This window comes from Triturus cristatus, chromosome 2_2 (genome assembly GCF_964204655.1).
Source record: "Triturus cristatus chromosome 2_2, aTriCri1.1, whole genome shotgun sequence".
Lineage (NCBI taxonomy): Eukaryota > Metazoa > Chordata > Amphibia > Caudata > Salamandridae > Triturus > Triturus cristatus.
The window spans coordinates 631,094,178-631,121,098 of NC_140582.1; the positions used below are offsets into that span (position 1 = coordinate 631,094,178).

General features: G+C 45.3%; 1 protein-coding gene across 3 annotated transcripts in view; it reads left to right on the top strand.

Moving 5' to 3' along the window:
* Positions 1-26,921, top strand: part of AADAT (aminoadipate aminotransferase) — a 286,660-nt gene that overhangs the window by 143,823 nt on the left and 115,916 nt on the right. The window lies entirely within an intron of this gene.

Sequence of the window (26,921 nt, forward strand, 5' to 3'; positions counted from 1 at the left end):
GAGGGTTAATGTGCCTGCTACAAAGAACGTGTACCATGCAGATCACAAAACAGAGTGTGAGTGAACTTTGAGGAGCACTATAAAAAGTGAAATGTATATCAGAGAGGGGCTAGGGAGATATAAGGGGCACTGTTGGAGAGAATTCATGGCAAAGATTATTATTGGGGGGGAGCGGAAAAATGATTGTTGAAATGCGCGCCACCAACGCTAAAGTCGGCTCTGGTTCTATCCTTGTCATGGGGCTATCCCTATGAGACAGTCTGCCCTGTTGGCCACTCAGCCATGTCAGCCTCTTTTTAACTGCCAGCAGCATGTCATACCATCTTTTTCCAAAAATTACATTGTCAAAACATCTTTTACAATAATATTGTAACAGCTTGGAACACATTAATCATTGCATTTTTGCCCAAAAAACAAAACTTCGCTTAAACTTAGTGCTATACCCCTAAAAACAAATGAAAAACTAAAATCTTTATATTAGTTACAGGGTTTGGGGGCTACTCCTCCCGCAATAAAAATAACATGAAAACATATTAAAACATAAAGATGTCTGTATATATATATATATATATATATATATATATATATGTGTGTGTGTATTTATGTATATGTCTGAATGAAACAAACCAACGCTCCACAGAAAGTTCTGATGTTGAGAGAGGTGGAGCATCGTGCCGGTGGAGCACACCGGTAAACAAATCTACGTAGTTCAATTAAAAAATGAATGCTCACTCAGGGCGAAATTGCTGCAAATGTTCCAGTTTATTCCAACACAGTCTATCTTTAGATGGTTTAAAAAGGAACATAACCAGGACTTTAGAAATTCTTGAACTTCTTGAGTGCCAGTTCTGTTCTTTTGTAAAGCACCTAGATGTAAACAGTGGGCACTGCAGCCTCCATTGACCACTGATGCCGGAAGTTCTAGTCAAGATTTTATTAAGCGCACAACACATATCACCCGAGGGTCTCAAAGCACTGGCCAAAAACCATAGCAGGGAGGGAGAGAAAACTGCAGAAAAAGGGAAGAGATCAAAAGAGCCAGGTTTTTAGCCTTTTCCGAAACTGGCTGTGGTCAGTGACCATACTTAACTGCAGGGGGAGTGCGTTCCACAAGGTAGGTGCGAGATGTGAGAAGGATCTGCCACTATTCCTGGCTGTACGGATCTTAACAGGAGTAAGTAGGTGTTTGGTTTCATATCTGAGGGTTCTCTTGGTCATGTACCAATTGAGTTTTTTTGCCAGATAACTTGGCCCGTTCCCATGAATGGTTTTGTGTACCAGGCTAATGACCTTAAAACAGGTTTGTTTACAGATGGGAAGCCAATTGAGAGCTCTCAAACTTGAGGCCGATGGACATAGGGACGGTAGATTTATTACTAGTCTGGTGGTGGTATTTTGTAGCACCTGAAGTTTAGTGAGAAGCTCTTCATTGATGGAAGCCATCAGGGCGTTCCCATTATCAAGCCTGCTGATGATTAGACCCTGCACAACCGGCTGACTGCCGGTTGTCCTGTGCAAGTCTAATATTGTCAACTACCCCTATCAGCAATGTTTCTGTGTTGTGGGCTGCCCTAAATCCTGACTGAGAGGTGTCCAACAATTTCTTGCTTTCAAGGAGCGTTGTAAGTTGCTTGTTGATTAAGGACTCTGTAACTTTCCCAAAGTAGGGAAGGAGAGAGATTGGTCGGTAGTTGCTTGGTTCTTTAGGGTCAATAGAAGGCTTTTTAGGTCTCGCCTAGGCAGCGCGCATGCGTTGCTCTAGGAGATGACCTTTTGGAATTGGTCTGCCCTTTTCAAGCACTGGTGCCTGTGCTGGCATCCACTGTGCGGGAGCGAGCAGCAGCGCGCAGGGGCCATCTGTTTGCAATTAGCATGGCCGCGCTTGTTGACATTTGCCTGTGTCTGGGGCTCTTTCACTTTAGTGCCGTGCGTGTTTGAGTGACTTCCTAGTGCTGGCAACAGAACAAGTGCTTGCAGAATTTCTTTACTTCTTCTCTGGAGCCCCCGAGTTACTCCCAGTGATATGCATTAGCCTCTTTTGACCCATAGTGTTGCGTTACTGAGACCTTCCCTCTTGGTCTCTTTTCCAGAGACATTTTCCCTGAAATGTTCTTCCCTTAGTGGCTCATATTGTACCTTGCTCTCCTCGGTCATGTTTTTTCTTCTGGGATGCTGTTTCGCTTTATCTCACATATACACGTTTCCTCTTTCACCACTCTTCTCCCATCTTTCTGTTTTCCTTTAAAACTGCCAAATCACACTGCGGGTACCTCTCGCCTGTCTAATCTCGCCCTTCTTGCTCCCTCCACCCCTCCTCACCCTCACACCTCCCCCTTATCCTTCAAGTGTTCACCTGCTGCCAAATATTTCACCTTTGCTGCTCACCTGGCATACTTTCCTTTCAGCTTTTTACATCCCTTTAGTCTTTATCAGACATACCTCCACCTCCTCCTCTTCTGTGTCTCATCTGGTCTGTAGTCTTCTCTTCCAATGACCTGTCTGTCATATGTCACCTTTTCATCTGTCATACATCACATCTTGCCTACTGTATATCTCATCTGCCCCACTTGTGACATCAGGCTCTTATCTGCCATATCTCACCCCTTCAGGTCATGTCCTGTAATCTTACCAGTCAGAGCCACACTGGCTGTACCACACCCACCCGCTCTTGACCAGCCCTCTCAACCCTTCTGATCCTAACCTGCAATCACACCCTCTTCTCCTGACCTGCCAAATCTCGCTCTTTCTGTGGTCACCCCCTCCTGCCTTTCCTGCTGCTGCAGCTACCTCCACAGTTCAGCCTGTCAATGGAGCTGGAAAACATCGTGGCCAACACGGTCTTGCTGAAAGCCAGAGAAGGTGAGACCAGGGAGGGGAGACTGAGGAAGGCAAGAGTGGGGGTGCTGCCCTCCCTCCACCCTTTCTCTTTGTAAATCATCAACATGCAACAACCACATCATGCACCCTTATCGTCCCTCCACATACATCGCATAGCCACACACCTTGACCAGGCAGACCGCAGACACTCTCAGAAGCGGATGGTTCACCAGGCGCCCATGCATTGTGTACAGGCGCAGATGAACATACATTACGCATACAATACTGGAGGGCACACACCTTACATGGACTTTACCGACGCACACACGCTTGGAGCTCACGTTGCACATTCACACAGTGCAGGTCTACAAAAATGTACATACATACTTATTGTATGAAAACATGCTGCACATAAAAATACCTACAGAAATTATGTACGCGCGCACATGCACTGCATGCGCCTTTTTCGCTTGTGGGCGCAGGCTCACAATATGACAATGGGTTTCGAAGGGAGAGTAAATACCGAGCTGAAGGTTACGTAAATTCGACGGCATTGCAGCAGATTGGGAAATAGAAAGGGCTCCTGGGCATATCGATCTGTTTCTATTGATAATGTCTTGTGCAATGTGTCGTTGTGTAGACAGCTACTTTGGAACGTGTGGAAGAAAGGTTGCATTGTGCGTGGTTGTGTTAAAAATATCTAATTAAAACGCTTTGGATTTGAAGAGTGGTATCTCCGAGAATAAGAGGTGCTTTTTTATTGTCGTAAGGAAATGCACCGGTGAGGGGGGTGACTCGGGGAACGCAGAGCTTTCGTAACTTTGCTTCTTGGGATGCGTTTGCAGCCAAACTGTTGTAAAAGTGATGTGACCATTTTGAATTTACGCTGCTCATGACTGTTGCTGTGTATGTTATTTATTTAATATTTATCTTTCAGTGTCTATTCTCTTTCTTGTACATAATGAATGCTGTCAAAGCCCGCACGTTATTTTGCACACTTGTCTGCCATTGGCATTCCCCACATAAATGAAAGAATGCCAAATCTACCCGACAATATGCAGATGCCAAGGTCCTTCCCTTTGAGCATATTATATTAACAGAGGTCCTGCTATGTATTAGAGAGCTAAAGCTCACAACAGCTACACTGAAAGACAGATCGTGGGCTTCTTGCCTGTCAGGGTCTCTAGCACAGAATATTTACCACATTACCTCCTCGTCCGTCTTCCTCACCACAGTATTCACTAATGAGCCTTCGGCTCCCACAGAAACTCCAAATGCAATTTTACATTCTAGTCTCCCTCTCCCTCCAATATGGCCCCCAGCTACGACAGCCAATCCCATAAAGGGATACAGAAAGCTCCAAAACGACCTGTTTTTTTGTTTCTGCACTACTCCGAGTGCTGTGTTCCTGCTTGTCAGGTGAGTGTGGGGGGCGGTGGTCCTGCTATAGCGGACTCTTGGGCCCCGTGTTCGTTTGGATGGGGGGACGGGGTATGTGTTGCTATATTCTTGCCTGCTTGTGTCCCCCTGTGCAGCGTGCCTCTCCGGTTTCTGCTTTAGAGGAACCGGCGTGGCGGCGGTCGGGTCGTTTGGTGTCCCGCCTCCTTCCTGTGACAGCGCCTCTGTGTCCTGCTTTAGCGGAATCCCGGGGCGCGTGTTCAGTGCTTGCCGACAGCGCGTCCTGCTTAGCAGACTTATGCGGTCGGCGCTTTGTTGTGGTTTATCGTGCTTCAGTCACGGAGCACTGTATGCTTCCTCTGTTTGGCCTGAATTCATGGTGATTCCTCGGCGGTTGTCTGGGGCAGTCTTGGGTGGCGATTCGGGTGCATTAAGGGGCGCTGACTTCCGGCTCTTTTTTATTTGTGTGTTAGGGGCGTGTCCTGTGTTTTTTTGATGATTACTTGCACCTGGTGGCCATTATAAAGGCTGTTTCTTGTTGATTGCTGCTGGATGGTTCTTCCTTAGCTGCCTTTGCGTTTGCTGTTATAATGGAGGTTACTGATGATGCTGTTGCTCCTGCCCTTGAGGATGTCGCTTCTGGGTCTCAGGATGCTTTGCCTTCCTGGTCTGTGATTCAACAGATGATTGATTCAGCTGTGGCTGCTGCTTTGCGTGGCAAGTTGACTGCACCTCCTTCTAAGAAGCTCAGGTCGGATCATTCCTCCCAGGTTGATTCTGACGCTGAGGAAGATGTGGAGGTTCGAGGTCGCTTTGTGCAGGGTGCTGATCTTAAAGACGTGCTGGGGCACATTCGCACCAACTTGCTGTTTCCTGATTCGGTTGTTCCAATGGATGATGATTTTTTTGCGCAGTATCAGCGTCCGGATCCTTATAATCTTCCTCTGCATTCTTCTGTGGTGAAGGTGTTGGAGACTGAATGGAAGGATGTTGACAAGGGGGCTTTCCCTCGCTACTTGGCTAAACGTTACCCTTTACAGGATTTTTCTTCTAAGTATCCTTCCTCGGTGAAGGTTGATTCCTTGATGGCAGCGATGTCGTCTCAGGGGTCTGTAGTTTCTGAGGATTCCTCTCCGGCGGATCCTGTGAATCGGAAGGTGGATGGGGCGGTGAAGCGCCTTTTTTCTGCTGCCAATTTTTTCATCCGGGCTGCCAGTTATTCTTCTTATACCATTCAATCCTTGCTGAAGGATTTTCAGTCCTTGACTGAACTGTTGGACCAGGGCGAGGATATCTCCTCTACGTTGGCCATGATGGAACAAGAGGTTCGTCTCCTTTCGGACGTCTCTTTTGATGCCTTGGGTGCTGCTGCTTCTGCGGCTGGTTCTTCAGTGGCGGCTAGGCGCCAGTTATGGCTGCGCTCGTGGAAGACTGATGCTGCCCAGAAGTCTTTGCTTATGAAGATTCCTTTTACTGGAGTTAAGCTTTTTGGTCCTCCTTTGGAGGATATGGTGAAGAAGACGGCGGAGGATAGAAAACTGCTGGCTCCGGATCGGGCTGGTCGTTTCCGTTCTTTTGGTGCTACCCGTGCCTTTGGGCCTTCTCGTAGGGGCCATGTTCACCAGCCCTTTCATGGTAGGGGGTGTGGCCGGGGTGCCCCTTCAACTGATAAGTCCCGGTTCTCCAATGTTCAATCCTCCGCTTCTGCTCCCTCCAAGTCATGACTCTGTTTTCCTGGGGAAGGGTCCGGTTGGGGGTCGGCTACGATTCTTCCTGGCATCCTGGAGAATGACTGTGTCAGATCAGTGGGTCCTTCGGGTGGTTTCCGAGGGTTTTCGCCTTGGGTTCAGCCAGGATCCTCCAGACTATTTCAGGTCCACTCCTTGCCCCAGTTTGGCTCTCAAGAAAGCGGTGCTTTTGGCCGGTATAGACTCTCTTCTGGCAAAAGGTGCTGTGATTCCAGTTCCGGAGACTCAGCAGGGGTTGGGGGTATACTCCATCCTGTTCCTTGTGTCCAAGCGCACGGGGGATCTCAGGCCTGTCCTGGACCTAAAGTGGCTGAATGGGTTCGTTCCTCCTCTGACTTTCAAGATGGTGTCTCTGAAGTTGATCCTCCCACTGATTTCTCGGGGAGACTTTCTAGCGTCAATCGATCTACAGGACGCCTATCTCCATGTGCCGGTGCACCCCGCCAGTCAGCCTTTTCTGCGGTTCTGTGTCCTGGGTCGGCACTTCCAATTTCAGGTATTGCCTTTTGGTCTCTGCTCTGCAACCAGGGTGTTTACGAAGGTTCTGGCACCTGTCATTGGTCATTTACATGGGGAGGGCATTCAGGTGTTTTCCTACCTGGACGATTTATTGATTTCTGCTCCTTCTCTTTCTAAGGCGGTGATCCATGTCCAGAGGGTTTGCCAGGTCCTGGAACAGCACGGCTTCCTGGTGAATGTGGGGAAGTCCTCCCTCGTTCCTTCGCAGGATCTGACTTTCATAGGGGCTCGTTTCAGGACTCTGTTGGGGTCGGTGTTCCTGCCACCTGCTCGGATGGAATCCCTACTGTATGCTGTTCGATCCCTGCTGTCGGGTCCTTCCCAGCCTGCGAGACTTTGGTTGAGGGTTCAGGGTCTCATGTCCGCTTCCCTGTCCGTGGTTCCTTGGGCTCGCCTACACATGTATCCCATGGTGTCCCACATTTTGCTGCATTGGGACCCTTGTTCTCAAGATCTCGATCTCTTGATTCCTGTGTCGGTGGGGGTTCGGGTGGCCCTGGAGTGGTGGTTGGACGTAGTTCATCTCTCCCGGGGTTGTCCTTTTCTGGTGATTCCTTCTCAGGTCCTCACTACCGATGCCAGCCTCTTGGGCTGGGGTGCTACTCTGGGGGACTCTTCGACTCAGGGTCTTTGGGATCCGACTGTGAGGTCTTGTTCGTCGAATTACAGAGAGCTGAAGGCTGTCCAGTTGGGTCTGTTGGCCTTCTCGGACCTTCTCTTGAGTCATCATGTTCAGGTCAGGACGGACAATCAGGTGGTCATGGCGTATCTCAATCATCAGGGGGGCTTCCGGGTTTCTTCCCTCAGTTACCAGATTTTTTCTTGGGGAGAGTTGCACCTAAAGTCGCTGTCGGCTGTTTACCTTCCAGGTCGGGAGAACGTGGTTGCGGACTGCCTGAGCAGGATCTTTCCGTCCATGGGGTCCTTGTCCCTGACGCGCCGGATGTTCCGGGCTTTGCGGAGGAGGTCTGGGTCTCCGATTGTGGACCTGTTTGCTTCCCGGTCCAGTGCGAAAATCCGTTGGTTTTGCATGATTATGCCATGTCCTGAGGCGTGGCGGATAGATGCTCTGTCCTTCCTGTGGCCGAAGGGCCTGTTGTATGCGTTCCCTCCTGTTCCCCTGATCCCCGTTGTGTTGCAGAAGATCAAGAGGGAGGGGGCCCCTGTTCTTCTGATGGTGCCAGGTTGGCGTCGCCGCCCGTGGTTTCCTCTCTTGTTGGAGTTGGCGATGGGCACGGGGTGGTTGTTGCCCTTCGATCCTTTTCCTCTGATGGGGCCTCCACTTCCTCTTCCGGTGTTCCGGTCCTTGGGTCTGCGGGCCTGGATCTTAAGAGGGACTCCCTGATTCGGGGTGGGTGTTCGGTGGTGCTTGCTGATGTTATTCAGCGGTCCAGGCGTCCATCTACTTTGCGTTCCTATGCGAAACACTGGGACAACTTTGCTGCTTGGTGCATTCAGCATGGTTTATCTCTGTCTGACTTGGATCCTGCCCGCGTTCTTGATTTTTTGCATGAGGGTTTTGATTTGGGTTTGGCCATCTCTACTCTTCGTACACAGTGGGCTGCCATTCGGGCCTTTCATGCTCTTCCTTTGGTTTCTGTGACGCCGTTGGTGTCCAGGCTTTTGAAGTCTCTGGCTTTTCAGCGTCCCCGTCCTGTTCTCCTCCTCGCTGGTTCTGCGTGCGCTGCAGTTGGTTCCTTTTGAGCCTTTGGAGTCGGTTGACCTGAAGTTCTTGACTCTTAATGCCGTCTTTCTTGTGGCTATTGCTTCTGCCAGGAGGATTGGGGAGTTGGGGGCTTTCCTGCGGTCGGCTCCTTTTTTGTGTATTCTGGATGATCGTGTTCTGCTGCGCCCTCACCCCACTTTTGTTCCGAAGGTGAATTCCTTTTTTCATCGTTCTGCTGAGGTGATTCTTCCGGTTTTTTGTCCTGATCCTTCCTCTGGGGATGAGTCGTTGCTGCATCTTCTAGATGTTCGGCGCGCCTTGTTGATTTACCTGGATCAGACTTCTTCTTTTTGCAAGGTGGACAATTTGTTTGTGGATTTTGGTTTGTCCCGTATGGGTTTGCGTCCTTCCCTCTCCACTCTCAGTCGTTGGATTAAGGACGTTATTCTGTTGGCTTACGGTTCTTCTTCCTTGGTTCCTTCTCTTCCTGTTCAAGGGCGTTCCACTCGTTCGGTTGCTGTCTCCTGGGCCGCTTTCAAGGGGGTGTCCATGGAGGATATTTGCCGTGCTGCCACTTGGTCTTCCCCTCATACCTTCATGTCGCACTACCGTCTTTAGATTGGTAGTGGTGCTTCGGTTGCCTTTGCCTCTTCTGTGCTGGGTTCTGGGGTCCCATAGGTTGGAGGTTCTCTGTGTCTCTTTCCCGTTGTTGTATTAAAGTTTTGCTTGCCTGCTGACTTTACTGGTGGACTCTGTTCTTACATGAAGCTGATATACTTTGGTATCGGCTCATTAGTGAATACTGTGGCGAGGAAGACGGACGAGAAGGTAATGCCCCGGTTACTTACCGGTATTCTTCATCACTCCGAGTCCTTGTCTTCCTCGCTACAGTATAGTTTCCCTTTCCCTCCCGGCCCTCTTCTTGGCTTCATGTCTGCGGCTTGGTTTCTCAGGTCGTTTTGGAGCTTTCTGTATCCCTTTATGGGATTGGTGCCGTAGCTGGGGGCCATATTGGAGGGAGAGGGAGACTAGAATGTAAAATTGCATTTGGAGTTTCTGTGGGAGCCGAAGGCTCATTAGTGAATACTGTGGCGAGGAAGACAAGGACTCGGAGTAATGAAGATTACCGGTAAGTAACCGGGGCATTCCCCGGACTACTGGGCGAGATTAGCTCATAGTGTGTTTTGCCATTCATGTGGGCTCGTGTCGAAAGGAGGAAAGGGCACACAACCATGAGTTATGTTCTTCAGCCCACGACCGGAGTGCTCGAGAGAAGAAAAATGGTTGCATGATTTTGCACCAAGTTGAAGTTCTGTGTCATCGCTTCTACCCCCCCCCCCCCACCCCCTGCAAGAGGATCTGTGACGTGCCCTGGGCTCCCACCCCTTTGAAACACCAGAGAAGCCCATATTACCATGGGACTCTCCAGGGCTCCCACTGCCGTGACACCCCAGGGCTCGCACCCCTTTAAGATCACAGGACTGTGTGGGCAGCGGATCTCCTCCCTCATATTCTGCCCAGGACTCCGTGTCCACGGGCATGTGCCAAGGGAGCTGGGCACTACTATTAAGGTTGAGGATTCTGTACTAGTATACCGCCCTCCAAGATGCAGGGGCATCGTGCTTGTGAGACCTGACATGATAACTTAATATTCTTTTCGCTCTTGTCAACTTGAAACATCACAGACTACTGGTGCTGGATAAGTGTTATTGAGGCATGCTCCTCCCTAGTACATCACAAGAGTTCCACTATCTACAACCTGTGTTTACGTTGCGGGCCACTGATTCGTGTCAAAACTCTGTCGTCTAGTGGAGCACTCAGTCTTTTCAAAGCAAGGCATGTGTGGGCTAAGCAGGAACTTAGATGGCCTTGTATTAACTATTTGGCTGTTCTACTTCACATGTTTGAAGAATAGTTAACAGGACAACCTGCGTCCAAGAGATATACTTTTGCATCAAGGACAGAAATATAGTGCACCACTGACTTTTACATGCGCCATCTTTGGAAGCTCCCAATGTCTTAATGGAGACAAATGATCTTAGCCTTAGAACAGGCTGAATATTTCATATTTATTTTTTAAATCAATTTATAAGCACAAAGCTTCAAGCGCACACACTTAAAAAATTGTCCAGCACAACTACCAATGTTACACAAAATGTGACCAGTTGCTTTGTCTACTTTCTTATGTTTGTGAACTAGCAGCTTGTGTGCTGCATGGCTAAACACTTATATGGTCCCAAAGGTGAGACCTATTGGCTATGCTAATGCTTGTTTGGGATGGGTTTGACCCTGGCTGCTTTCCACATTAAGGGAATGGTAGCAGAGTTTAAAGATAAATTAAAGAGGCCGGTTAAAGTTTTAAGGAGGGCAGGGGCAATGTTGGGCATAATATGGGGTGAGACAGGGTCTGCAGGAGAGCCTGATTTGAGTTTGAAAAGAGCAAGACTGGCGTCCTCCTGGGTGAGTTCCAAGAACTTATTTAGATAATTTAAGATAGGTTTCGCGCTGCTAGTGGATGAGTTATCATGGTGTTCAGTTGTTGGATTAGGAAGGTGGACATAGGTTGAATTTGCAAAAACAGTCTCGAGAGAGGGAACACTCACAATCACACCCTTACTTGATTTGACCGGAATTTGCGGAAACTGTCTTGAGGATGGATACTATACATACACGTGTATTATCTACTGGAAGTCGACATTGGGTAGTTATAGTTCGGACAGAAGTTTCAATAGGAAAAGCGTTTTTGTTTTGCCAATAACTTTGGTACCGCTTGACAAATCTCCACAAAATTTTCACAGAACTTCTCCTTTTTGGTTCAGCTGCTGTGTTGAAAGTTTTGGGGTAATCGTCAAGTGGGGGCTGAGAAAACAAGGGGGGAGTCCCAAAACATGTTTTCCCCATGTTGTCCATAGAGATTTTTCATTATTTGAACATGACTACAGCCCGAAACCGCTGAACAGAATTACACCAAATTTGGCGAAAAGCTAGATGTTTTCTGTGATTTGGTGTATATCCGTTCAGTAGTTTCAAAGAGACCCTACTGAAATTGCATTGGCTGCCAAAACTTTAACCAGGTCGTGTTGGCAGCCAGCTTGAAGGCGAGTCCCACAAAAAAAGTAACAAGGATTGGCATAGCCAATAGGTCTCGCCTTTGGGGCCTTATAAGAATTTAGTTATGCAGCACAATATCCTCGGTGCAGCAACATCAACTGTTGAATGGCTAAACACTTATAAGGTCCCAAAGGCGAGACCTATCGGCTATGCCAGTGCTTGTTTCAATATGGTGTTGATTCAGCGACGTAATGTGCAAGATGTCCCAATGTCGATGCAATTGATAAGACCTATTTGAAACCGTACATACACTTTAAAACAGGACCTGAACCTCAAGATGGCAATGCTCTTTTTCTGGTGCCTTTAGTAACCATCCTTTCGCCTACACATAGAAGGTCTTCTCCTCACAAATCAGGTAGAAGGAGGCACACATGTTTAAGGGCTCAATACCCTTGTGGAGAGGGAACAAGGACTAGTGGTTCGGGACAGAAGGATCCTTTTGCACAAGGATGAATGACTTTTTATAAAGTTGTGATCTTCTGTAACAGATAAGCGAAGACGGGCCTTTCCTGCATATTTCTGCTCCGAATACTAATGAAGAAGTCTCACGTTAACCAAGACTGCGGGAAAAAGCATATCTGAACTCCACTATAGGCCCAATGAATCTCAATTCTGGAGTCTGTTGAGGGCACCTCCCACTATCATCTCCCACACTTCTCAGAACATTAGGGATGCATTCGAATATGCATGGCACATCCATATAATGTATGCTTATTTTCCAAGCAACAATGTTAAACAAATCAATCTGGCAAGAAGCAAACACAGCTGGAACTCAGAAAACGAGAACTAAAGCCTTGAATCAGGAGATGAGGATAAAGAAACCGAGGAAGAGGAGAGGTGACCTAAGACGCTTGGAAATATGTGGAGGGGTATATTCTGCAGCATTGTATTAACTTCAACACAGCAGGCTGAGAGCTAATGGCAATGAAGCACCCATATTGCAGAGAACTGAACTGACCTGACCTGAGCTGAAGTCTACTGTACCGAGTGGGAAACAAGAGATTGAGAAGGACAGTGGAGCAGAGGAGGGCAGTGGAGCAAAGATGGAGACAGCGACAAAGACAAATGGGGTAAAACGGAGAGAAAAAGATGGTAGAAGTAATACCAGGATAGATGGAGTGGCTGGCAAATGCATACTCTTTAGAGATGCTGGTAAAATTAGGGTTTGTCCAATTTAGGCATCCTCTTTTTGTACTGTAACCATTACAAATTAATCCAGATAAGTAACATCTATGTGAGGTGTGGCATTAACAGATGTGTGACTTTGGACGCTAGCACCAAAGCCATCATTCTGTATTGTGTTATGAGCTAACCAGCATACGTATCTCCTTGGCTTCTTGCAGCTACGTCCAGCTGTCATGGTATTTGGTGCCTCTTGTGCACAAGACAAATATTACAAACTAGATACAAATAGAACAGTGGGACAAAAAACACCAGCTGCGCCCTGCCTCTGGTCACAGTGTTTTACCTACCAAAGTAAAGTAATAGCATCTCAATTCCATTTTGCGTCTCGCGCATCTCTCCCCCCAAACCAGGAATTCATTGGGCTGCACTCGACTAGTATGTCCTGTTTTTTCTGTCTACTGATTAGGGTGAGCATAGCTGATCTATTATATATGTAAGTGCATCTTACTCGATATTTAATATTATGTAGGTTATTGGGTCGCAAGGTTATGCTACAACTCTCTGCTTGTTGTTTTTGTTGAACAAAGTTAAGAGTGGTTGTGTAGATCCAGGCATTGCTGCATATAGCACACCCAGATGGCCTGTTTAAGGGGTGTCTGTTCTTGCGGCTTACTGTCAAATCATATCTGCCTCGCTATGGCTTATGGGCGGCCTCCATGCAACCAAGTTTCCAGTAAGCCATGTCTGTCCTGTTGAACAGACATTCTTTCTCCTGCTGCTTCACTGGTGCTCCTAGCCCACGTCCATCTCCAAAAGCCTGTTCCTTCTATGGCAATAGTATTTTGAGACTAGGCTGCACGGCGTGAACTTGTTTCTATATAAATGCTTTCCATATGGGAAGAACTTACCAGTCTCACAGCTCAGCTCAATTTTGAGTAGTCTTTGGGGTAGAATGGAAGCAAAAAGTGTCCTGCTAAGTGGAAGCACCAGAGAGATTCACAGGAGAACTCTCCCAATATTGAAGTGGGGAAGAGTTCTGTTAATATTGCCTTTGCATATCCTTCAGTGGCTGTATTACAATTAGTGACTATTACTGAAGTTGTGGCTGCTGTTGTGCCAAGGAAAGGTTCTGTTTCCATGAGGCCTAGATGGCAATCTGGGGATAATGGTGATGAGCCTGATGAGGGACAAGGCATGTAAAGGTGCTAATTTCCAGGCGCTAAACCCATAGCAAGCTCTGCAGCACATCAAGCAGAACTTAGCTTTTCCAGATATCATTTTAAACTAAGTTGAAGAGAACGTCTTTCAGTAATATCAGCAAAAGGAGCTAGAAGAGCTTCCCCTTCACAATACTTTCCTTAAATGTTTGACAAGAGAATTGAAGGAGGTGGAGAAACTCAAGTGCCTGAGATTCTTGTCTTGCAGGTATCTCTTGCAAGGGTTTAACAAACAGCTTCTCTTGATTGTCAAGGTGGACTCACTTATGGCTGGATTATCTTCTCCAGAATCAATTATCTTGGAAGATGTTTACCCTTCTGATCCTGAGGACAAAAACAGTGGAAGTCGCTGTCAAGAGATCTTATTCAGCCTCAAATATTTCTGTTTGCACTAATACATGTGCATCTTGTGGTGTTCAGTCCCTTGTTTATGGATTTTTCAGGCTATAGCTGACTGTCTGCAACAAATGAATAAATGTACCCACATACTGTCAGCTGTGGAATAACTAGTAAGGTTTTTCTCTGATTTCTCATTCGCTTCTTTAAAGTTGTTCCATGGTGACTTCAAGTTCTTTAGTTGTTGCTCACAGACAATTGGTGGTGTGCTCTTGGACAGCAGCTAATTCATTGAAGTCTTTGCTAAGGCATATCCCCTTTTCTGGAAGAAAGTTTTTCGTCCTTCAACTGGAAGACCCAATTAAAAAGGCAGCTAAAGACCAAACATGAATGAATCCAGGTTCCATGTTTTTGGTCCTTTCCTATCTACAAAGAATCAAATAGAGTCCTTTTGAGGGAAGGGTCGCGGCTCGGGGCTGTCTCTGACAAAGCCCTGGTTTTGTCCCCTCTTCCACTCCTTCAGCAACAAAGTCATGACTAAACCCTTCATGACTATCGTCGAGAGTCTGGAGGCTTTGTGGTATATATTTCAGCTGCCATAAATGTTAAAGTGCAACAACTCCCTCCGTGTAGCCCAATTGTTTCAAAGTGTGTTAATTAACAAATGGATCTGTAGCTCCTGCTGGGATCTATCATGTTGATAAATGTTTATTTGAATATGTACTCTGCAGTAAAAGGGAAATGCAGAAGTGATAGCAGGATATTTTAATTTGAATGTTATGGCTTCAGATCATTAATATGAACTTAAAGGATGGATGGATGGATTCATATGGGGCTTCAGGAACATGCATACTGTACAAAATTGAGATAAAGACAGTGAAGAGTTTCTAAGCAGACACAAAGTTTTGAAATACGTTATACTCGGATTGCCGCTTCTCAATCACTGAAGGGATGTAGCTTTAGTTGCTAGTCAAAAACGTGAATATTCCCCCCCAGGTCGTTCACTTTGAAAGCCCAAATATGTTCCAGGGTACTGTTATAGAAGCAGGGATAGAACATTTGAAACACATTAATTAAGTGGTCCACTTATGTGGGGCAAAAAGTGAGGGAATGGCAGCGCACTTACAACTCTGCATTTCAAGAGAATGATAATGCCCGAAACATTAAAACCTGTTATCATTAAGGACTGAGACTTTCAAAGTATATGATGGTGATGAGGCAATAGATAAGTACGTATCACATGAATGTCAAAACTTGGTCTTAATTTAAAAGTACTTTGAAAACTCATTTTTCTCTTAAAAAACAAAACTTAGGAGAAGTATTTATGGTCTTCCAAAAGTGAATTTATTAAGTCCCTCTGGCATTAAAAAGATGGAAATAATTATTAGAATTATGTTAACTCTGGATGGGACGATTATTTTAGATCTGAGATATGTTTTTAAATCTGCCAACTGAGTGGCATACATAAAACAACAGTACATCGCCCAAACAAAAGAAAACCCATCTCCCTTTGATAAAATTTACAAGAAATACATTTCTGACAGTCATTCATTGAAATAGAGTTTCCCCTTCAGACCCAGATTAGTCAGATAAAGTGTAATGAAGACTATGTGAGATGGTGCACGGGGACTGAACGGTATCATAGCTTCTCTTTAAAACAGTTAACACATTCTGGGAAGGCCAGCATGCTCCTTTGTTTCAAACTTTATTTGATACATGTTCAGATTACCAGAAAGGATCAATATAACATCCCCTTTATAGCAAAGGAGACTTCCCCACTGTTTCAAACTATCATCAAATATCCCTCCTAGATGTAAATTCCAAATTTTATGCAAGGGTTCTATAAAAAAAGCTTGAAGCATGGTGAAAATATTCCTTGATTTTGTCAAAAAGGGCTCAGACCACAACATGGCACTCTTGATAACTTGCTTCCCTATCCTTTCCGATACACCAGACAATAATTATTTGGGAAGCTAGTCACTTTTTTTACTCTGACGAATATAAAGCTAGATTTGATAAAACGGATTGAGGTCAACATTGGAGCTTGTCCAACTAATGTACCTGGATCAATTGAATCACTATACACAGATACATGGATGAGAGAAAAGCTGGGAAAAGGTCAACTTGTCTCTAAATGGACTGAAACAGCCAATGGGCTGAGGTCCGCTAACGTTACGAAGTGGTTACATTGCAGGTACATTACATCACAGCTAAGTTCTTGGAAGGGGTTTTTCACTACCTTTACATCATAATAGTTTACATCACAGATACGTTTTTTAAAGGTTTTATGTGACATAACCTTAAGGGTGTGTGTGTGTGTATATATATTACACTGGTTCATCCCCTTGGCTTCTTTTTGGAGATTATGGCCGCGATCTGTCAACCATTTTAATTCTGATATGAAAGTTTGCTCTTCAATACAAAAAAACAAGTGGCTGTACAAAATTTCACCAAATTTGGCACAAAGTTAGAACTTAACTACGAAAGTGTGCTTTTTATTATTTGGTACAAATCAGTTTAGTAGTTCTCAAGAAATTTGTGTTGAAACTGATGGTCGGGTTGGGAATGTAAGAGTTAACCTCGATCAAAAGTTAGTGATATCTGGATCGTTGCCATCCTGATATGCTCTGTTTGGCCTATATAAAGGGGATTTGTCAATCGTGATTGGCTGACCACAACATGAATATTATGTTGTGGCAGCTATTACAGTACTCAGGAACATGGCTCCGGCGTTTTGAAAAAGTTAAGGGGCTGGGTGAACATCACCTGCCCCCCAGGGACATGTGGGGGGCTTCATAACCCCTCTCTTGATTGGCTGCCCACCAAATGGACAATGCTGCCACCTTCAAGACTAAGAGACCTTTGGGGTTCTGTGAAGTACTACCTGCTAATGACCATAGCATGAGCTACTCTGCTGTTTTCTCCAATGAGCTGATGTCCATTTGGTTTTAACTGCTTTATATGGACACAATCTGTCAGTCTGTTAGTGGTCTTCTTTTTACTCTTGCAAGTTGTGAAATCCATTTTCGACTTACTTTTGCTTTGTCCCCTATACCATCTGTAACGGCTCTCGCTGTATCATTCGATTTGTGGGAGTTCCTCATTGAGAGCTGCCTAATACCCAGTAAACATGTTACTCTTTCACTGTGGTGACCCTATGTGAAATTGTGACCAGCCTATATATTTGACTAAATCTTCCTCAATAAGATATAATGTCATGACGAGACTGACTCCTTTTGTTTGTATGCATAGCTGTGTAACATGTTTTTCTTAAAACGATAAAGTTAGGGGGAAAAGCATGGACAAGATGTTGTGGCAGCCATTGCAGATCTGGGGACATAGTCCACATTGAAATACATTGGGGAGAGGAATTGGCCTAACGGCTAGGGCGGTCGACCTCGAATCTGGGGAACTGGGTTTGAGTCTCGGCAATGACACTGAACATCCTGTGATTCTGGCCAAATCACTTAATCTCCCCGTGCCTAACAAAAAAAAAAAATGTAACGCAACTGGTGCTCTTTAATGCGCTCTGATTCCCGATTCGGGTCAAGTTCGCGCTATATAAAACTCAAAAAATAAATAAAAATGCATTGTAGCGAAAGGCTGTTTTTGAGAATCTTAATTAGGAACCCATATGAATGGTGATAACAGATTTTAGCCACAATAGAAATTGTTTGCTGTTAGCACCATACTAATTTTAGTAATTTTGATGATTTTTACTCTGTGAAAAATGCCAATCCTGTGCTAGGATTTGATGAACCATGGTTGGGAGAGAAAAAAAATTCTCTCATGATTATCTCTTAGAGGTTATGGTAGGTGTGCCAGAAGGTAAAATGAGAACACATTTTCTATAAGCTCACACTATCTTCCTCAGCCATGTGAGAAAAAGTCTGATATTCTGAGGAAAACATACTTCCAACAGCAGAAGGAGTCTGTCAGTTGATTTCCTGAAGGAAGGGTCAGGAAATTGTTGCATCTATGCTGCTCACCGTGAAGGAGGAGGAGGGGCTTTTGTCAGATGCTGAGCCCCGTGGAGTTGAGCTGTTCTTTGGGGTCTTAGAACCTTTGGCGGCCAAGCATGCACCTCATGCTTGCTTCCCAGAGGGCTTTTGGGCTGAGATCTGTCCCAAAACCCCCACAATTAGCGTTGCCAGGTGCGGGGGGACAACAGTGAGTAGTGTCCAGTGACAGAGCTGGTGTTTTGCAGGCACCCATGAGGCGTGGCAGGGAGCCTGGGGGAGTTTGGGAGGAAAGCAGTGCTGCACTGCAGCAGGTGTGGCAGCATTGAGTCTGTGAGCAACGGAGGCTGCCGGCATAGGTGCCAGTGCAGCTTGCTCACTGCGTGACTCCTCTGTCTCCTCCCACTCCTGTTTTTGTTACCCTTGCTATCCTTGCTACTGGTCGCACTCTCGGCTCCTTGCCATAACTCCTGATGATAAAACAATGCAGAGAGGACGGGTGCCCTACAACCTCTGGGAGGATCATGTAAGTCAAGCATTGTCCCATTTTTCAATTGTTTGCAAGGATGCCCCTGAATGTTATTGCCTGATGACTGCTTTTGTCCCTTTAAGGAAGTAGGTGCAGCTGTCTTGGTGCACAAGCATGAATTTTATTCCTTCTTCCTGTTCTCTGTATAACCAAGAGCTGCAGCAACTACTTTGAATTGTAAACTAACGGGGTAATGGTATTTATCTTTTTAACCGATACACATGGAAGAACCAAAAGGGCTACGAAAATTGGAGTTACTTCTTATTTTCTTAGTGGTATGTGTATCACTACACAGTTGTGCCTAATTAGAACTATGAGAAATTGTTCAACAAAACCCTGTGTCCGTCATACATATATTCTTAAGCAGGGGTTGTTAAATAGGACCAAAGGTATCGCAGCTTGGGTCATATCGCAGTCATCAGACACTGAGAGAATCCAAGCTGTTATGCCTCTGCTAGGTAAAACAAAGGCCATAGAGAAGGAGGAGTATCCTTTAATATTCAAACAGCCTATAAAACCTGGAACCAGGTAGAAACTGATTCATTAATGCCTAAAGAAAACTGATAAAAATTAGAAAACAGTAGGTAATATATTGAGCTCCATTTTTAGCCAAGGCTCATCAATCAATGCCCTAAGGCAGTCTCCCCTGGAATCTGAAAATTAACTTGCATTTGCCAGCAAGAATAAACATGTAATAACCACAGTGGCAGAAATATAAATACTTCTTTTTTTTAGGAGCTCCTTAGAAGCAGAGTTTAACATTGGAATCTGCTGTAAACAAAGAAACCTCAGAAACTCCATCTATGGACATGATGACTCAATAGATATAGTGATGCTGGACTTCGAACATAAAAGATCATTCTGAAATTATGGCTAATTTATTTGATAATTCAGAGCCTCTGGATCAGCTGCAGGGAATTGAAACTTTGGGAAATATTGATCAGTCTAACCAACTCATAATAAATGCAGAGGTATACAATAAACCCTTGACCACAGATAGCTTAAGTAATGATTCATAAAACCTGGAAGAAGTGAACATGACCCCAACCTATCGAATGCTGGCAGCAATGGGGCAAATATTAATAAACTGACACAAATGTTCAGTATATTAACTAGCCAATTTTCGCTATTGTCAGAGCAGGTCACCTTGTTAAAACAAATAAATAATGAGTTAGTACTGCTGAAAGATAACACTGTATTGATATTCACGATCAAACAAGATATTACTGATCTGGTAGCAGTTTCAGATGATCTACAACAAATTGATAATGCAGTCTGCTTCAGTTCCTCTTGATGAAGATTAAGACTCTTGTAACAAGTACTAGTACCACACAGTTGTCACACCTGACACACAGACAGCTATTCTGTATTTTAATGTGGATGTTCTCTATGAAATTGGCTGTTAGAGCTGTAACAGCACTACATGCAGCGTAATGAATTGTACAAAAGAAAATTTAAGAAAACATGATATACAAAATTCTCAGCATGCCAGCCTCTTGAAACATTAACAACAACCAATATCTTACATAGGTGAGTCCTAAGAGAACTCAACAGTTACTGATTGAATGTCTGAGGTTTTGGTATCATATGAAGCAAACGTAATTTGAAGAAATTAAAATGATTTAAGAAAAATACCCACATAAATCAACTCTACAAATGGACCCTCATCCTTCCAGTGAGTCCAGTACTACAATACCTACCATGACTATGGATGCACCGATTTTGAGGGTCATGCCTTCATCCGCTCCATTATTACCAAGAGCCCACCTTAATAGTTCAACCCTAAATGTGATCTCTTGCTCCTCTAGTGAGACTAACTTAACAACTGCTGTAAATTTGAAAGTTCTCAATTCGAGGGACGCAATAGTATCCACAATGCTATCACCAAGAGCCGATGTCCCTTCAATAGTAAATGATCACCCTATTTACAGTGAGATTGTGCAATCAGATGCACCTCTAATCAGGGTTCACGATACGAAGGAGGATGTTGAAGCCTCTTTGCATTCGAAATTCCAATGTTCACACTGTAAGTGATACAAATCTGGTCCACAGTGAAGCAGTTATTGAATCGCGAAAGTCTAGTTGCGGGCACTGAAAGATTAATCTCTCTCCCGTTAAAATCAAGCTGGGACTGCGCAGAGGTGGTACAAGGTCAATCGGCAGCCACGAGTTACTCAGATAAAGTTAATAGGACAAACAGCCAAAATGCTCAGCATATCACTCGTGAGATGCACAAAACAGACTTCACACCATTGTATAATTCAGAAGTTACTGTGATCTACTAAACCATCGAAATATGTTGAAACTATTAAATAATTAAGTGCTAAACGATGTTAACTACATCTTTGCAGAAAGCTGATGGTAACAGAGACTTTATCATCGCAATCTTCAGTCCAAAAAGAAAAATAACTTGCTGGATGAGGGATTATGGTAATACTATTTGAATAACGCAAATGCCCATATTTGCGTAGACGGTGACCATACTATTCAGCAGCTTCATTATCCCCACTACAAGTTGCTCCCTACAATGAAGGCACTGATTCAGATACGCAGTTTGTAAACCTAAAGATCGCAGCCAGTGGTCTACTGTCATGTGAGCGATTAATACTACTGCCAGAGAATTTATGCACACAAAACCTTTGGCCAGTTGCAACTAACAGCCAGTATACCTAGTGATACTAGAAGTACTAATGACCATTCTGGTGAATGATCATAATTTCCTGGAATGTTGCAGGCCCAGATAGACATTTAAACATAGCAGGTGAAAGACTTCTATCCTTTTTGTATGTACACCGTATAGTGTGTGTACAAGAGAGATGGGTGCCATCAACCTTTTCATAATCAATCTTCTCCATTTATGAAATTCTAGCTAGGAAGAATGTTATGTTATGTTATGTTAGGAGAAATTTGTAAAGCGCACGCACACCCGGAGGTTTCATGGCGCTGAATGTCTCAGGTAGACGCGGCGGGCAAACTAATTGTATGAAAGTGCAAACAACTGTGTTTTCAGAGCCTTTCTGAAGCTCAATAAATTGTCCTGTACTCGGATGTCTAGGGGCAGCGAGTTCCAGAGGCCAGGTGCGAGAAATGAGAAGCTACGCCCTCCCAGGCGTTTCCTTTTGATGGCCGGGGTAGCTAATAGCATGAGGTGACCAGACCGAAGGGGGCGGCGAGGTATGCATTTCGCGATTAGGTTGCTAAGAAACTTAGGGCACTTGCAATGCAAGGCTTTAAAAAGGTGGCAGCCAATCTTAAAAGCTGTGCGTTGAGCAATAGGGAGCCAATGTAGTTTTGCCAAAAGGGGGCTAGCAGAATGCCATTTGGGTTGCTTAAGTATTAGTCTGGCTGCCTGGTTCTGTACCATTTGGAGACGTTTGAGCAGGGACACGGGCAAGCCGAGGTAGATGGAATTACTAAAGTCGAGACGCGATAGTACAAGGGCGATCACTGCCTGAGTAAGAGCTGAAGTGGTAAGTAGGTGGGCAATTTTATAGAGTTTCCTCAGCTGAAAAACACAGGAGGAGACTACCGACCCCATTTGTCCCCTAAGTGAAAGGTCGGCGTTCAAAACCGCTCCTAGGCTTTTTACAGAGGGAGAAGGGGAGGGAGGTGGGCCAAGGACAGCAGGCCAAAAATGAGGGCCCCACATGGCAGCGCTGGTACCTGGCAAGATTCAATCAATCAATCAATCAAGGCATTTATATCGCGCACTACTCACCCGGAGGGGTCTCAAGGCGCTTGGGCAAGGGGGTCTGCTACTGCTCGAACAGCCAGGTCTTGAGCTGTTTCCTGAAGGCGAGGTGGTCCTGGGTCAGCCGAAGGTGGATGGGCAGAGAGTTCCATGTCTTAGCCTCCAGGTAGGAGAAGGATCTTCCTCCGGAGGTGGCTCTCTGGATGCGAGGGACGGCGGCGAGGGCGAGGCGCGCGGATTGTAGCTGGCGAGTGGGTGCGTAGAAGGCGAGGCGGTTGTTGAGGTATCCTGGGCCCAGGTCGTGCAGAGATTTGTGTGCGTGGGTGAGGAGTCTGAACGTGATCCTCTTGTTGACAGGGAGCCAGTGTAGGTCTCTCAGGTGGCTCGAGATGTGGCTGCGTCGGGGGACGTCTAGGATGAGTCGGGCGGAGGCGTTCTGGATGCGCTGAAGTCTTTTCTGAAGCTTGGCTGTGGTTCCGGCATAGAGGGTGTTTCCGTAGTCTAGTCTAATGGTGACGAGGGCCTGGGTGACCATCTTCCTGGTCTCGGTCGGGATCCATCGGAAGATCTTGCGGAGCATGCAGAGGGTGTGGAAGCAGGATGAGGAGACGGCGTTGACTTGTCTGGTCATTGATAGGGAAGAGTCCAGGATGAAGCCCAGGTTGCGTGCGTGGTCCGTTGGCTTTGGTGCGGTGCCTAGGGCTGGGTGCCACCAGGAGTCGTCCCATGCGGAGGGTGATGGTCCAAGGATGAGCTCAGTCTTGCCAGGATTGAGTTTTAGATGGTTGAGATTCATCCAGCGCTGAATGTGTAGCATGGTGGCTTGGAATTCAAAGGCTGAATTAGGCCCATCTAATGTAAAAATAAGTTCAAGGTCATCTGCGTAATTAAACTTTGTGACCTTCATGTTTTTTAAAGAGCTGATAAGGGGTCTAAGATAAAGATTAAATAGTAGGGGAGAGAGTGAAGAACCCTGGGTGACTCCGCAGGGGAGGACCATCCTGGGGGCGGTGAAAGTTACTAGACGGACTGCCTGTGTTCTGTCTTTGAAGAAAAGATTTAATCCAGTTGTAGGCGGAACCTTGTATACCTGCTTGTTCGACACGGGATAGTAAGATGTGATGATTCACCGTGTCGAACGCGGCTGACAGATCTAAGAGGATGAGGGCCTGATGATTGCCCTTATCCGCATTAGCTCGCAGCGTGTCTAGTACACTGAGAATAACCGTCTCAGTGGAATGCGCAGGACGGAACCCGGCTTGGTTGGGCTCAAGGTAATCGGTTTGTTCGATAAAATTTGAAAGGGACTTGGTAACGTGGGCCTCGAGGATCTTTGCCAAAAAGGGAAGCAAAGAAATGGGGCGGTAGTTGGAGTGAATCAGAGGATCGGCTCCAGGTTTTTTTAATAGTGGGACCACTATTGCATTCTTAAAGGCAGAGGGAACCTTACCCTGGGTTAGGGATTCATTTAAAAGAGGAAGTACAACATGAGAGAGAACAGATAAGACCTCTTTCAGGATATGAGGAGGACAACAGTCATTAGGTGATCCAGATTTAACTCGGACCAATAGCTCAGAAAAGAGCTGGGGGCATAAGACTGGGAAGTGATCCAGGGTGACAGGGTTAATCATGATCAGATCAGTGTGGTCTATGCCGCACGTAGCGGGGATGCTGGCCTTAATCGTGGAGATCTTGTCTAAAAAGAATGAATTCAAGGAGTTGTAAAGCGCCTGAGTGGGTGGCTGGTCTGGGTGTATCCTGTCGGAGTTACATAAGTCATTGACAATGGCGAAAATCTCTTTCGATTTGTTTTGGGCGTTGAGGATTCTGGCTGAGAAGTATGCGGCCTTAGCTTTGCCAATATTCTTTTTATAGTCATTGCGAGCAGAGAAAAACCGAAGATTCTCCTCCGAAGTGTAGTGAGATCTCCATTTTCTTTCTTTCTGTCTTAGCTCCAACTTCTGTTTTTTGAGCTCAGTGGAAAACCACTTATGAGCGTCAGAGTGGCGGGAACGAGTACATTTTGTGAAAGGGGCATGAGAATCGCAGGCTTTAAGTAGCCAGTTGGAAATAGTAGTGTTCAAAACATCAACATCTGTGTTGAAGGGAGGGCTGGACCTGGCTAGAGCATCGAGAAAGGCGGGTTTATCCATAGAGCTCCATTTCCTTGCAATGCCACAGCCTTTGGACGCAGTCTTAGGATTAAGGATCACAGTGAGTGTGAAATCAATAAGGTGGTGATCGGACCAGATGCAGGGTGAGACAATAGGCGTTGAAAGAGTAAGATTTGAGGACCATATTTGGTCCAAGATGTGTCCTTTAGCATGGGTAGGAGAAGAAACGTTTTGAATAAAGTTTAAACTGACAAGCAGTTCTGTTAATTCTGCAGCATGAGGCCCACCTCGAGCATCATTGAACCAATAATTCAGATCGCCTATTAGCATAGTACTAGCGTAGTTGGTGGATAAGTTGGCCATTTGTTCACTGAGAGCTACGGGAAAGTTGAGCATGGCAAGAGGAGGTCGATATAGTAGCACCAGGGCGATGGAGCCGGTAGTGGACTCTAACTTTATCACTAAATTCTCCACCTCAGGGAGAATCCGAGAACTGAGGGTAGTGAAAGCGTGTTTCTTATGGATAATAGCGGCCACTCCACCGCCGTGTTTGCCCTGAGGTCGATTATCGGTGAGAATGTAGTATTCCGAGGGGAGGGCTGCTAAAATATCAGGCGTGGAGTCCTGGGTGAGCCAGGTCTCCGTGAGCAGGAGGATATCCGGCATTTTGGAGCTGATTAACAGAAAAATGTCAGTTTGGTGTTTGACCAAAGAATGAGTATTGAGGTAAAGTATGCGTAGCGAGGTAGATGGACTGGGTATGAAGGAATCAGTGGTAAGGGATTGGGGACTGCAAGCAGGGGGGGTGCCATGGTCCAGGGAATGAGCATAGATGTTGTATTCCCTGAGATGGTGTAAAGTGGATTGATTAAGAGGTGAGCAGTGATTGGCTAGCGAGCGCAGGTAATGCGAGGAGTACCTGATGAAATTGCCAGCGTCTGTGCCCTCGTAAGGTCTAGCATTGGCTTGTTGACCAGTATGATTAGTACCAAACTTAACATGAAAAGTATTAGACTCAAGATAACGACTAATAACATACTTGCAGTCTTGCTAAAACATCAGAGCTCTTATTACCGTCTCCTTTCCTACGAATATGCTAATTGACCACCACAAATATTATGCGTCATTAGCAGAACTTGATTCCCTTTTATGGAAGTATGGTCAGTTACCTATCACTGTAACCGGGGACTTTAATTAAAATCTTTTGCCTCCAGCATTCCATTTCCTAAATCCCGAGGATCCCGACTTACCTTATAACATTCTCCATCCACACATAAATGTGTTTAGGGAAGAGTAGGCAATTAACTTCATTAAACAGAGATACCTTTAAACGTCTGTTTTGACTCAGGGTATACATCACTTCATGGTAGGCTAGCAAATACCCAACCAGCTAAAGCAAAACTTTTGGGCTCAGCTCGGCAGACTACAATCAATTATGCTTTTATCCTTCACACCAACTTTTACATATGCACGGGTTTTGAAACAATAAAGAGGCCTGAAAGTGATCACAATCCCCAGAAGATAGTACTTAACCTTAAACTAGACCAGTTTGGGTCACTGAAAACTGTGAACAACATTCATATGCATATGGAACGCCAAGCTCAAGACTAAAGTTCCTACTTTGAAAATTGAGCTCCACCAAGCCTTGCAGTCTGGTCAGTTTAATAGTATGCACAATAGTGAGTGGCTTCAAATCTGGCAATAAACAACTGACTGTATCATGAATTACCTAACGACAAAGCTACTATGTGGATGGAAATTGAAGCACTATTGGATCGATTCCTCTGCTTGGGAAATAGCAAACACTAAAAGGATACATTGTTGGAATGTACGTCTCTTACTAGAGCATCCTGTTCAAAAGAACATGATCTTGAAATCAGTAATTGGACGATTTCACTTAGGTAGAGAACAGCAGAAATAAGGTGTCATAATCAAGAAAACATGGGAGCTAAGTTGATGCATGCAGTCACTACTCATAATGAGAAGGCGTTCTGGACTTTGTTCAGGGAGGGATTGGGGATATGTCTATGACCAAATGATCTGTATATCTAAAATCATAAATGGGAGTGACAAATAAAGACACTGTATAAATCAAACATCCTGCAACAAGGATACAGACCAGTTTTTAAACCAATTTAAAAGTTACCAAGGAGGAAATGGCAAATCCAATTAAACGCTCTGGCCCCTGTAAAGCTGCAGAACCAAAGGGTATCCTGATAGATTTGATCAAACTCAAGGTCCCATTTTGGAGTTCACTATTAGATCATCTACTTTCAAATGCAACCTCTACAGGTATGGTCCCTACGTCAAAGAAAGGAGCAGTTGTTCACAATATCCAGAAAAAGGGCTCTAAATAAGATCTATCATTTAATAGCCCTCTTGGATTTTGAGAGAAAACTCTTTACAAGACTTGTACTACACATTTTGGCACAATTGGAATGCTATCAGCGGGGTGAAAAGGTGGCCGAGGATTTCTAAGTTTGGATTAACCTGAGTGAAATGCTCCTAGACCCAGTCACTGAACCAGAATCAGTGAACAGTGATAGCTTAGAGGACCAAGAGGGACGTAGCACTAATTCAGAGGTGGAAGAGAGTCATGCACAATGGCGAGGACAATAGTAATCTGTCGGCCTGTGGTGCCTAGGAATGCTTCTGTGGAATCTTGTGTGTGACTGGTTGAAGATGCACCTT